The sequence below is a fragment of the Dermacentor andersoni genome, chromosome 6 (assembly GCF_023375885.2).
Source record: "Dermacentor andersoni chromosome 6, qqDerAnde1_hic_scaffold, whole genome shotgun sequence".
Classification (NCBI taxonomy): Eukaryota; Metazoa; Arthropoda; class Arachnida; order Ixodida; family Ixodidae; genus Dermacentor; species Dermacentor andersoni.
In genome coordinates, this window is record NC_092819.1 from 43,088,065 (window position 1) to 43,102,298 (window position 14,234).

Below are 14,234 nucleotides of genomic sequence, written 5' to 3' on the forward strand. Positions count from 1 at the left end.
TGTTGTCAGAGCATGGAGCGCTGTCCCATTCTTTGTGATAGATTTGGGATCAATGAATATTGCAGAAATGCACTAAGGTACCCGCACAGACGCCAAGTCCGGCCACTTTGCCTCGACCCTTCTAACAAAGGCTAGGCAGGGAAAGCTAGAATTACTTAGCTATTCTTTTGTCGTTACCATTTAGATGTCACCCTCTCATTTACCATGTTAAGGCCCACTAACATATGAGACGAAACAATTGAAAATGTTTATTTCAATTCTTGCTAAGCGATTTGTGTAGCAGGATGTCGACAAGATATTGGCCGTGCTGGATCGAATGGCTTGGAGCCCGAGGGATGGTGCGGGGCTTGGGGTGCGGGCGCAGAAAATTTGCTGCACGGTCACTCCAGTTCATCAGAGTAGTGCTGCTGTAACGTCATTCATTCATTCATTCATTCATTCATTCATTCATTCATTCATTCATTCATTCATTCATTCATTCATTCATTCATTCATTCATTTCTTTCTTTCTTTCTTTCTTTTTTCTTTCTTCCTTCCTTTCTTTCTTTCTTTCTTTCTTTCTTTCTTTCTTTCTTCCTTCCTTCCTTCCTTCCTTCCTTCCTTCCTTCCTTCCTTCCTTCCTTCCTTCCTTCCTTCCTTCCTCCCTCTTTGTGGGACTGGTTCATCGCTGCGGGAACAAATTTCCAATGGAGCCCGTTTTCTAGGACTGGTTCATCGCTGCAGGAACAAATTTCCGATGGGGCCCGCCAGGGTCGAGGAAGCGAAAGTGTATACCACAGAATGAAGCTCCTCTGCGCTCAGTGCCGATGGAGAGGCGAGAGCTGTCCAGTTCACCGCGTGCGCCGAGAGCTGCTCCCTGCCAGCAGGCAGAGCGCGGCCCGGTCGGCGACCACGAGTCGTGACCAGCGTGGCAGCATCAACATCCGTCGGCGCCCGCGTGCTCGGGTCTCGGCAGCCTGAACACATGCGAGACTCCTTTCCAGCTCGTCCCTTGGCTCGGAGACTGGTTGAGAGAGAAAGAGAGAGAACAAACATTTATTAACGAACCGGAAGGAATGCGGCGAAAGTTGCTACGGCGGTGACGTGAAGAGAAAGTTCCCAGTAAAAAAAAACTTTTGCGCCCTCAAAGGTGCCTGTTTGTAAATTGGCTGCCACCTTTACCCTTCAGGGTTTAAACAAGAAAACAAAAAAACACTTGCGATGAGAATGAAATCTTACTCTGGCTAAATTTCTTCTAAAAGAGTAGTCCATACAACTGAAGTAATCTTGGCAAATGAAAATGCTCATTAAAAATGACAAATGCGTTGACAGTGACCGACTGTGATTATATGCATATGCTCCTTTGTTTCTTTGTCTGTACATTGCTATCACCTTACCTCACCGTCCCCTCTTTCCCCAGCGTAGGGTAGCAAACAGGATCTTCCCATGTGGTTAACCTCCCTGCCTTTCCCCTTTCGTCTCTCTCTCTCTCTCTTGCAAAGCCACAGTGCTGCTCTGTAAATTTTTTTTGTTGGCATCCTGTAAACAGCACTTAATAGTACGACGCGTACACCTGGTGGTTGTCGCTACGACGCAATCATATCATGCAGCCTCCGAGATTTTTCAGCGCGCCGAGGGCAGCTGCGGGCGGCTCCTTACGCAGAGGCTACGTCGAGCAGGCAAGCGTTGTAGCTCATGAATCACTTCCAGCGAGCGAAAATAGTCGCGTTTCTTTCTTTATTCCTTTCTTTTTCTATCTTTCGGGATCAAAAAACGGCTATTGTTGTGAGCTTCCCGCGACGCTCCCGTTCGTATTTCAAACGTCAAATTTAGCACGGCGCCCCGGCTTCTCCACATGGACACTATAAAATTACTGAGCTACGCTTTTTACCAGGTCCAAAGTTTCGTTGCACTTTACCTTTAATTGTGTACGCCTGGTGCTCGCCGAAATATCTGACACGAGAGCTCGACAGTGATTGCTATTCAAGTCTATTTCGTGCAACTTTCGCGTAGTTTGTGGCAGCTAATCTCGAGTGCTAATTGCCACAAAATGTTGCGAAAAAAAGACAGCAACCCTATTTGTCATCATCAAAAATTCCATTTATCCCCTTCAGAATAAGCGTGTTATGAAACAAACCAGCATCCTTAAGGGTAAAAAATTTCAACTGTGTCGAGTGGCCGCGGCTGTGGAAAAGAAACACCAGAGTGACGTCGAAGACCGGCACGCGACCTCTAAAATCAAAGTGATCGGCATCGATGATGACGACATCGGTGACAGCGCGAATGCGCCTCGATGATTTGACGATTTCCAACAAAATATTGTGTCATAACGGTCACAAATCTCAACGAACTAATAGACTCGTGCACAGAGTTTTTTTTTTTTTTTTTTGCATTGCTTCGATCAAAAAAATTATGAGTGCTTGGAAATTTATGACACCTTCGAATGGTTGCTACCCAGCCCCAGTCGAACGCGCTAGCTGCTCCTGGAGCAATCGGAGTAGTGACGTGATCGAATTTTCGTCGTATCTCGATTGCGCTCTCAGCTGGAGCGCGGCGTTCTGAATGAACCAGCCGAACATAAACCGAACCGCGAGGGTGCTCTGCAGAGCACTCGAAGTCGACGAGTCGAGTGTATACCGTAAGAAAGATAGAGCTTAATAAATAACGCAACAAGAACGTCCGAACCAACAACATGAAAATTAGACACATCCATGTACAATAACCATCATTTCTGTGGTAGCTGGAAGATCGCATCGCTTGAGTTCCCTATTTAGGAAACTCTATGGTCAGGGTTTCACACCGTGCAGGCTCTGAACGTTGCGTAATCTATTTATGTAATTTCGAGGACAAAGCAGAGCGTTGCCAATGAATATGACGTTGCGCGCGTCCCAAAGAAAGAGCTGCGCTTGAGAATATGGCAGCGTCTGCTGCAACAGCTGGCTTCTGTTGAAGTGCATCATGAGTCCAAAGCAGAAAGAGTCGCTTAATCGATGAACGACGACGAAGACGACGGATCAGAGTGTCGGCAGGACACCGGCAGTCTTCGGACGTGAACCCCTTGTATTTTGTGACGAAGCAACCGCGGCACTGCAGCATACACACTATAGAGTGCAGCCGGGTGCACCTCCCTCTTCTACCGTGACGCAATGACGATATCGCAATGACAGAAGCCGGAGACCCCGGCAATGCTTCCCGCAACAGCTAGCGCCGAAATGAAGACAAGCCGCGAAGCTTTCGTTTGGGCATTCAGCCGATTCCGTCTCTCTCGCACAGCGCGACCTTTACTCGGATTAAGTGCAGCGCGAAGCAACGCGAGACGACCGGCATCAGACACCGCGAGTTCATGCTTCCCCAGCGAAAGCACCTCGCCAGCCGAGCGCGAAAGCCGGCGCTCTCTCGGCGCTAAGAGAGCGCGGCATGCAATGCGGAAAGGCTGCGGCCGGGGTTGGTCACCTCGGAGGTCAAGCAAGCGTGGCGCGGCCGCGCTGCTGTTGTGCCGCGCGTATACCGACCGAGCCGGAGGCTTCTTCTTCTTGGTGCTTCCTGCGGGGCTCGCCTGAGCGGGGCGTCGATTAAACGCGGAAGGCATGCGTGCTGCTATCGGGCGACCATCTCTTTTCGGCGGCGGAGGGCCACCGCTGAGCGAACAGCAGCAGCAAGCAGGCCCGCAAAACGCGATGCACGTAATGCTGCCCGCACGTTTCGCTCTGATCGAAACGCCGAAAATGGCCCGTTGATTTCCTCGCTCGCACGCCGCCTCTGCAAAGAGAGAGAGGGGGAGACGTTCGCGCGTGGATGGGTATGGGGAGGAGCACCGGAAAACTGAAAGTAGCTGTTTTCTTGTTCTGCAAACTCAAACTCTGCGCGTTGTTCGAGGCGTACGGGCGCCATAGTTTGTAGCCTATAGCATGTATGGGCCTGTGTTGAGCCTTCCGTTGCCGCAAGAAGTGTACGCTTGGATGGAAGCTGCGGGCCAAGCGTGTCGTCATTGCGGTGCGCGCGGCGCGAACAGCCGCAGTTCGCGTCTTGGTTGGCGGAGGAAGGCGGGTGCACTTCAGCAGAAGACGCCGAACGGTCCGTTTGACTTCTCGTGTTAGTCAGAAGCACAAGTCGGAAAGAGAAAAACAAACAAAAACAAGACGGAATGTCGGAAAACACGAAGAGAAAGGTCGGCATTCCCTAGTCACTGATCCGGTATGCTTGCCTCCGGATGAATGAGTTTCCGCCGCCCCTTCTGAACTCTCGCTATCGGCTATTGTGTCATTGACCTTGGTGTCTTGTGGACTTCAGTGTACCCCGACAGCTTGCCGTTATACGAGGAGATTGAATGAAGCATGAAGACCAGCAAAACGATGGGAAGGCGAACGCGAAGCATGTTCCTCTGGGAGACCTACATTTGCATTTGCGTCGACGTCTTAAGGTGACTTATCCATAATGTTGCGAAAAAGCTTGCCACTCGTTTGTTGGGCTATACTCCACACTAGCGCCTTTCCTCTTTCTATAGGCCGTCGATGCGATCTACAGGCTACGATGTAAAAACGGTGCCTCCCGATAACAGTTATATATTCCCGTCCGCAAGGACCAATAGGAAGACACCCCTAGAGAGGTTCTGTTTAGACAGGAAAACCACGTGGTCGTCATATCTCTAGAGTACCTCAACACCGCTAAACGAACCATCCATGGCAACAGGCAGAAGAGCGTAGCTGTTCAATGGCTGAAACCGGCGCAGAGTCTCGATCGGAAGAACTCAAAAATTTGTCCCGGGAGTTAGAGCAGAGAAGTCGAGAAGTTCTCTGCTATAGGTGGTGAGGGATGGAACTGAACTGAACTGAAGATTTATTTCACTCCATCTTCGGAGTTCCCTTCGATGAACTCGCAGGACTTCTCTTTACGAGAAACCATGCACCAAGTTTTTCAAGTTAGAAGCCATATCGTCTATATATTTTTCTTCCGCCGCCACCGCAACGCTTTCAACGCCAACGTCAGAAGCCGTAGAACTCTTCTTTTTTTTCTCTCGGCGAGCAGAACATCACCGAAAATGACCGCGAGAAAGCTTCTCCGCGGCTTCTCCCAAGCAACAAGCTCAGCGCAAAGCACAAACCTCGAGCTCCCACCGCTGCCTCACCAATGCCCGGGTGCCCACGGGCGCCCAATGCAACCGCGGGGGCGCCTTCGGGAAATCTCGGCCCCAATGGCAGCGCCGCGTGAGCGACGTGCTTAGCCGAGGGATCAGAAGAAACAGGAGCTCGCTCGCTCGCTCGCCGCAACGCCAACGAATCAGGAGGGGAGTGGGGGTGAGTCGAGCACGCCGCAGCTGCACCAGCAGCGGCCGGCAAGTGACACCCGGGCTTCTTCGGCGACGCTGCTCATTTAGCAAAGGCGTCACGTCCCGTTCTGCAGTGCGACGCCGGGTCCGCGGGGAGCGTTTCGTGGCGCCAGAGGGCGGCGACGGCGGCGGCAGCAGCAGCAGCAGCTTCGCGGTGTATACGTTCAGTGTCAGCGTCATCGTCCTGACGCTCGTATAGGCCACCGCGTGTGCCGGAATAGCTATTGCCGTCCCCCCCGCCTTTCCTACACGAGAGCGTTCTTGGCCGCGCGCTTCTCCCATCTCGCGGATACGCGACGTGGGAATATGATTACGCCGTCCTTGTTGGGGCCGCTCGTCATTCGGACCCGTCTCTTGTTGCGTGCTGAACCGCGCCGCCGTCCTTCGCCTCCTCCACACAACAATTTCCTTCTCTCCTCAGATTCGAACACGCACTAACACACGCCGCTTCTTCCCGTACAGAACTCACACGCGTACGAGCACGCGGCACGTAACCGCCAGAGCACGCACTGTTTCGGTGGCGGCGCGAATGTACGGCGTCGTCTTTTTTTGCCGCGTTTCCTTTGCTTCCTTTCGGGGCTTCCAGTCTCGTCTCGTATTCCACGCGTGGTGGAAGGCGGGGAATCGCGAACCCTCGTTGTCTCTTCTTGCGCGCGCAACCACCTCACACACGCGAAGGAAAACGACCCGGTGTCGCGGACAGCGCTTCCAACCGCTGGGGCGCCCGTGTAGTACAGTATGTACGTGCTGCCCCGCAGAACACGGCGAAGATGGCGAGACGCCGCCCTTCTTCTCTCCTCGACTTCCTTCGCTATGCCACGCTGCACGCGCGCGCGTGGGTCAAGTATTCGGCGCGACTGGAATAAGGGGAGGCTGCGCGTGACCAAGGGCGTCCGCTCGCTTGTGTTCGGCGCTCAAGACGTGCGTGCATCATCACTCTTGTGCTTTTGCCGTATATGAAACGGGCCGAAGACGCGGCTGCATCGATGGCGCGAGCGCGCGGTTGAACGGGTTTCGTGGATAGGGCACATGCGGATCGCATCTTAATGACTACGTGAGATGGGACGCGAGTGGATGACAAAGTCGTGCCTATGGGGCTTGAAATAGAAGATCGCCATCCCGTTCGCGCCGTCTTCGCCGGTCGACGTATGCGGTAAATCGAGTGAAACAGCGCAGTAACCGCAGTATAAAGAACGAAGGATGTGATGGAACGAATGTCTTGAGGGTCGACGTCCCGAAACTTTATTTCCACACTATAGTATAGTACTGGAAACCGCGCCAATATAGGTCTCGGTGTTGCGTCCCATTCGTACGTCCAACCCTGGGTCTAGACTTACCAATGTTGGCCCGACAACGGCCCCGTTTGCAGTACTGTTTTCATTAACGCATAGCCTCCATCAAAAGAAACGAAGCCACAGGAACCACGTTTTGTTACTGAGGTCTGACTGCATCGTGTCGCGCCTGCAGGACTAAGGAGACTTGGACGTTGGAGACGAGAGTTAGTCCGGTTCGCTACTCTACAATGGCGGTTGAGGAAAAAGGGAATAGAATAGGGAAAGAGGGAGAATGAACACTGTGCGTACGCGGTAGGATTCACACGACTATAAACGGTCACTGAAGCCCGTGCACTTCAAGAACTGCACCAGTGCACGGACCTCGAGCCGATCTGGTTTCCTGAGAACAGCCAGGCGCATGCGGGCAAACCAGCCTGGCAACCATGTGCGCTAATGCATGCGAAAATTCCAAAAGCAACTATTTCAAATCCTACGTGAAAGGAGTCATGCACCCGCTAATTCAATTAATTTAGCAGGCGGTGTGGTAACCCATCGAAACATTTTAATGGATGAGTGTAGGGCAGGCGCAGTACGTTACTCGTTGTGTTGCACACAATCTATAGAAGGGAAGCAGCGACATATCGGTGTGCAAGTTAAAATGAAAGCATTCACATTAAGACACTCATGCCCATCCTAAAGCTTCTCCTTACTTCTGCCCTAGTGTAGCACTCTATCGGACTCACAAATGTATAAACTTCGTAGAAGTACAAAACGAAACTCATTTACTTCTATCCTAGCCGAAACAGAGGCAACGCTCTTATGTCGGAGATGAGTTGCATTGCCGAATGGCATAAAATAAAACCATCGGCTGCAATCGGTACCACGCATTCCTCCTGAAGTCGTTGGCATTACGAAACGCCCTTTGCTGTACTCATTTCGACAGATTGCGTTCGCAAATCAGATTACTCTATCTCTCCTTCAGTTATGTTGGGCACTGCTCGCAAAGCAGCAAATGACATACCCCATCGCTCCCAACAGGGCGTATTGAAAATCATCATTTAAAGAGAGACCTCACGGCGTTAACATTAAATAGTGTAACATCGTTATTTAAACGACGCCGCCTGTGTAATTATCCGTCTTCCCCATTGTTGCGGGGAAAGAAAAAAAGAAACAGAAACCGAAAAGCAAGAACCAGTAGAACGGCGCCCGCGCGTAGGCTAACAAATTGAAACGCTCGTAATCCGCGAGTCCCCATGGCCGCCTTCATGTCGCAATTAAAGCTCGGCTCAACGGCCACATTCCGTTAGTACCTTCCGCGCACGTCTCTTCATAACCCAATCAGCGCCCGGGCGCGCAGACACAAAGCCATCGTCGGCTTCGTACACTGTGTGCATGCGTTTCGCTCTCCCCGCTGCTGCTGCTGCTGCTGTCATTGGCGTTTATGTCACGCTCTTTCTTTATCACGCTATAATGTGCCGCCGCGGCACATACACCAGCGCAGTATAGTGGTTTCATTCCTTCTGCAATCTCAAACAACCAACGCCGATGCAATAACAATGTTTAAAAAAAAAGGAAAAGGTATCCCTAAAACGGCTCGGTTGGATGAAAATTAATCACCATTTCCCAGGGTGGCGCCCGTGGCTGGATGTTTTTATGGGTTATTATTATATTTTTTTCGTTTTGTGATTAAACGTAGTTTTCCGCCCCTTCCTTGTTCCCTAAGCCCGCACATACCTTAATGTTTTTTTTGTCGACTTTATTTGCATCTTTGTGTCTCTACGCTAGGGCGTTACGTGTCTCGAACAGCGGAAAATGAGGGTGAGGGGAGGGGGAGGGGAGGAGAGGGGAAGGAAGTGGGGGGGGGGGGCAAATTCCCATATGTCGCCTTCGTTCCTCGGCCTTCCATTCCGCCTCAAGCTCGGCGGCTGGCGCGGTGCTCGCGCCAGCTATTCCGCGCTAATTACGCTGCCGTGGCAGAAAGCCGCTTTTTAAAAATTTAATTGACGGTCCATATCGCGCGCGGCCATTAATTAGGTCGAGTGTGCGCACGGAATGGTTCCTCGCGCACCGGAGGGCCAGCCCCGTATCCCGTCTCGGGACGACCCCTCGTTTAATGGCGAGCGGGGTGTATCGGCCAAAGCGCGGACCGACGCACGCACGCGCATTTACGCCCGCAGACATTGAAAAAAAAAAGAAAATTAGAGCGCCGACTAAACAGGCGCACGAACAGACGCACACGTATACGCATTCCCTGCGCCACGTGAAACTCTGTGACGGCGTCCACTGTCAGTGCGGTATTATATGTGCGTGCGTGCGTGCGTGTGTGTGCACGCGCGCGCACCCAAATTATGCCCCTGATCCCACCCGGGGCGGGACAAAACGGCCCTGTCGTGATCTACGAGTGCTCCCAGGGACTGGCGACGGCCATTATGCGTGTCCGCTCGGGGAGACTCGCGAGTGCGCGCATATGGGACGTCCGAGACATACCGGGTACACACGCACTGTGCGTAGTACGTGTACGCTTTGGCGTATAGTGGCATATAGTACTACGTCTCGTATATACGCGTATCGTGCTCGGGCATCGTCAGGGGCGTCGATTAGCTCGGTACACTTGGCGAGGAGGAACGAGAGCGTTGGTAGACGGAAGGGGTGGTTTAAAAAAGGATGGAGCCCTCTGCTGTCCCACTCATCTTCGCCCTAATATCGCTCGCTAATATAACTCTAATAGCCCTCGCCAGGCCACGCATAACATCGTCAGCGTCCTGCGCCGCATGGCTTGGTGGGACCAGCCGGGCTTCCGCCGCGGCATCTCTTCCCTCCTGTTCTTCCACAAAATTTCAAAAGCCATCACCGACCGGGCCTTAGTGTCCCCTAATACATGACGTCAGGTGCGACGTGCGAAACAATAAAGTAAACCGCTACATGGCAATACCTTGTGCCAGGATACTGGAACCAGCTTCATCTACGGTATATATTCGTAGATACTTTTCGACAACCAATGATATACACTGTAAAAATGTTTAAACGTCTGAGGGTGTTTCCTTGTCGCGCTGGTAACCTCCTTACCGTTAGGGCCTTACAAAATCTTACAGAGGCCGACCACGGAGCTCTGACTAGACATGCAATGACAAAAGATGTAGTTGAAAACTATGCACTCATTCTGACAGCCTTGGACGCACAAATATATCCGACAGGAGAGTGTCGTATCTCTACTTGTGAAATTCTCTTGTCGCATATTTCTGTGTGCCCAAGAATGCTGAGAGTGTCCCAAAATTTAGGTTGAAATACATTTGCCGATCTATCTATATCTTTTCCACGATAGGTTCCTTAGGTACTGAGGTACAACATAACCATGAACACCGATGAATTTCGTGTCATACTTGAGGCACAAATATCGGTCTATCAATTGGCTTACGGCCTGAGGATTCCCAGATGGGACGTCTCAAGTACTCTGACGAGCTTCGATTCCAAGTATACCGCGCTCTCCATGAAGGACGTGGTGCGAGCGTACCGCGAACTTCTCACCTTCTTATCACCATTTAATCTTTTTTTTTTTTCACCTTCCTGAAATCAGGGTATACCCAGCAGCTGCCTTTAGTCTGGTCAACCTCTCTGTCTTCCCTTTATCGCCCCCCCCCCCCCCTCTCTCTCTCTCTCTCTCATATCCCTGCGCAACTGCGGATAGCGTGTCACTGAAATAAATAAGCTCTTTGGCAACCGGAATAGCTTATGTATCTGTATCATTTTAATATGCGTCTAAAGTGTCGAGTCAATGCACAAGATAATGCGGACATTCTTATAGCTTTAGAAACTAGACGGGGCTACGCAACGAGCTTGTCCTGCACGAAACATTCTAAAGCGCGAGGGAATAGGCGGGTCGCGTCGCTCATCCGATGCTAACGGGGCGTTGTCATTGCGTTGCCCGGGCAGCGCCTTATCCAAAGCTGGTCATGTAGTCAGAGCCGATGGCATCCTGCCAGAGTAATACCTCTTGTCACGACTGTGGCCTCGGTACGAAGGAAGCCCGTCAAGAAGAAAAAGGCCTCCGAAGGAGACACAACGCGAGAGGCGGCATTTCGGTCTGCGGCTTGCCGGCGGACATTGATTACACCCATTAGGGCCTCCGCTGTCTTCATCGCTGATGTTCATCGGAAGAAACAGTGTTTTCGATCAGTGGCCCGGCCTATAGCTCCGGCAGTAGCGCATGCCAGAGGTTAACGCGCGCCAGGCCGCATCTTCTTCCCACCCCTCGATATGCTGTGTGACAGGCAAAAATTATTTTAGCAAATCAGCGGTTGTCCGAAGTACGCGGCCGCTATATAGCTACCCGCTCGAAGACCGGTTGATGCGTGGACGCCTCTCCGATGGACGTTCTCGATTATCCGGGGCATACGGCCGCTGAGAGCTTGTTTGGCGATGCCCAAATGAGTGCCCGTTGTTGTAGGCATACGAAGGACAAGACGCCGCTTGGGCCCGCCTCCCGTGCCGTGGATGTATTCTTAGCCTTCCCAAGAGGAACGTCATCATCGGTTGTCCTTCCGTAGGAATGAAGTGCGCCAACACTACGCCTATAGCGGTGCTTCGATAGAGACATGCGCGTCTCGATAACAGCGCCCATGCATACTGACAAAACGTAAAAGCGCGCATGAAGAAGCTTCCGGCACCCTGCTCCGTGTTTAGGCACTGCAATATACTGCGAGCGCTTCCGGCTTTGTGTTTGGGAGGCGATGCCGGCCGCGGCAATGAGACGCCCGTCCGGTCAGCATCACGCAAATCATGGCGTTGCCGGTGGTTATCCCGTGACTTTACTATTTACGATAGCGTATATGTAGTCAGTGAGCACTGTGACGGGCTGGCAAGGCTGTCGACAACAGGGCGTTCCAATCTGAAGGGAAAAAAGAACTGCTGCGGTAAGTTCGGTTACCACGTACGAACGAAGATAACGGTACAACCAAAGGTAGACTGCACTCTATCGTACTCGGAATTTGCACGAACGCGAAGTTACTCTGACGGGAAAAAGAAAAGCAAGAAAATGGAAAGTTTGGTCGCGGTTCCTGAGAACCAACGGCTGTGCCGAAATAGTGACAGCAGAAAGCGCTAATAAAGTTTGTGTTTTCTGAGTGAAATTGACCAGACCTAAAGGAACGATACAATCTTGCAGCTCCGCTTTCCGTAGAATCGTCGGGCTCCCCCCATGGCATGAAAATGCAGACGTACAAAACGTGAACACTAGACGGACGAAACGCACAGCACCATATCTCGTGCGTTTGTGTGTGCCCAGCTTCCTGTCGTTCAAAGATCCATCCGACGTTGCTCTCTCATGGCTCTGATCCACAATATCACACGTAATGAAGCATGATTAGCGGAGAACAGCGGCCGCCTCACAGTCGTTCGTGCTATAGTATAGCGAGGCTTAGTTAGCGAGCTTAGGGTGCCAACGTGTTCCGGGTCCATGACATTACAGTTGCACGTCTTTTTTTTTTATTATTCCGATACGCAATGTGGCTACAACGTGACGACATGTCATCGTACAGAAGCCATATATGGCCGGATGTCATCGACTGATCCGCAATCCGCGCTCGTCGTTTGGGATGGGTTTTCTGCGGAATCGTTCCGCTAACAGAACGGTCTCGAAGACGGCAAATAAACAGGCTAACACAGCCGTATAGACAAATTATCAATCTCTGACACCACCGCGACGCGATCACTTGTCTCCCCGCTTCCGGAGAAACAAGACAGAGCCGGGCACTTCGTTTCCGCGGTCAACGCCCTCCCGGCGACGCGACAACCGCGCAACAAATCCAACAGGCAACGGCCGTTTGCCCTGCAAACACGTAAGCGTGGCTAAGTGAAAAGAAAAGAGCGCTGGCACGGGGAGCGACGATTATACGAGAGAAAAGAAGGCCCGCGAAAAAAAAAGAGATAGCAGTACAGCCCGCGGCTCGCTTGTAGGGAAAACAAACTCTGCTGCGCCGAAACACCCGGTTGCGAATGATTCCGATTTGGCGAGGGCCACGGCCGTCTCGGCGCGTCTTTGGCAGGAAGCCGCGCCTCGTCTCAAACCGGCAATTATTCATTCGACGCTCTGGTTCTCTCGAGGACTTCGTCTCGCCCACCGGGCTCCTCGGAATGAGCGGTACCGTCGCTCCGTTTCGCTGTGCCCGAGCGGCGGACCTGTCACCCCGAAGGAGAAGCCGCGTGCAGACACGACGCGTGTACAGTGCTGCGGACGGCGTTGTCTGTGATCTCGACGCAATTACATACAGCGCTGTCCAAAGCCGAGCAGCTCGGGAGCAGCAAGTAGTCAGCCCGCGTTTATTTACGCGGCGATCAGCGGGCAACCGCCCTATGATTGCGCGTTTTGGCTGGCACGGGTGAACCTCAAGCCCGTGTGGTGACCGAAGGCTTGCTTGCGCCCCCGGTGTGTCAAAGTCTATGTACTTTGCGTGAGACGGATGCGCTGGCAATAACCCGCAGTCAAGGCGCTCGTGGCGCCGCTATAACACCGCTTAATTACGTCCGGGAATATCGTGAGAGAACAGTTATGACTAACAATGCTGCTGGGCATAGCCGTTCCACTGTGTCTGATCTGAACGAGAGGAAAGGGGGTTAACCGAGGGGCCCGATATTTATCAATCATATGGCTTCATATGATGTGTCCCATCTGCGTGGTCTGTTACGTTTCGCCTACAATGCGCGGTAATGCCGGCGCGGATGCAACGGACGCCGGGGCTTTGTTCAAAGCGGCGGACATTTTGGCCCGTCCGACGCCGCCGCGACGCCTACCCGCCAAGCGTGTCCAGGCGTGTTTCAGTGCCACGTGTCTTCGTGTGTGCGTGTGTGTGTGTGTGCCCTCGCTTGTCAAAGCGCGGCAGCCGGGGAGCGGAGTTCCCCGAATGAGGAGCCTGGAGGTCTCTCGGCTCAACAGTTCGCGCCGTCGTGTGGGCGGTTGGCGATGCGTCACTACACTCGGTTCAGCAGGTCTCTCGGCTCAACCGCTCGCGCCGTCGTGGGCTCCTGCTGCGCCGTCCCGTGACCTTCATCCCGTGACCTTCCCTCCTTCCCTTTTGGACCGCGACGCCGAGGGTATAAGAGCAGCTGCCCCGGACGCCAGAGGAGAGGCTCCGATTTGTACTGTTGAGTTACGTGCTCTCCCGTCTCTCCACTTCGGTCGACCTGACCGGCCGCTCTTTTGCTATGTTAGAATAAACAAGTTGTTCTGTTACCAGTCTTCTCATGCTTTGCCGGGACCTTCGGATGCTTCCAGTGCCCCAGGCCGCCAGGCCAACGCTACCCTTGGGGCTTGCGACCCATTGGCAATAACGGGCGTCAGCACCGAGACCACAACAACTCGTGCCAGCGGTACGATTACAACATCTGGTTGCCAGCGGTGAGATCGCGACAACGGAGGCCAGCAGCGAAGAGATGCGGTTGACTGTATGCTGAGCAGCACAACGACCATCCGGGAGCAGCGCAACGAGCCCTGTGTGATGACTGGTTGCCTGCAGCGGAACGACTGCGCTGAAGTCTTGGCTGCGAGGTTTGGTGAGTGCGGGACTTTCTTCTTCTGAGTTTTGCCAGGCTTTTGTTAGTGTTAGAAACAGAGCTGGTAATTGGGGTTGTCGTTGCTGCCGGGTTAGTTTGCGGCAAGACAA

General features: G+C 52.7%; 1 long non-coding RNA gene across 2 annotated transcripts in view; it reads right to left on the bottom strand.

Annotated features, from left to right (window-relative positions):
* Nucleotides 1-223: 223 nt before the first annotated feature.
* The window catches only part of LOC126521974 (uncharacterized), a 155,254-nt gene continuing 141,243 nt past the window's right edge, over nt 224-14,234 (bottom strand). For both annotated transcript variants that reach the window (XR_011894911.1, XR_007597324.3), the window contains one exon: nt 224-1,003. This is a non-coding gene — a long non-coding RNA (uncharacterized lncRNA). The remainder of the gene's footprint in view (nt 1,004-14,234) is intronic.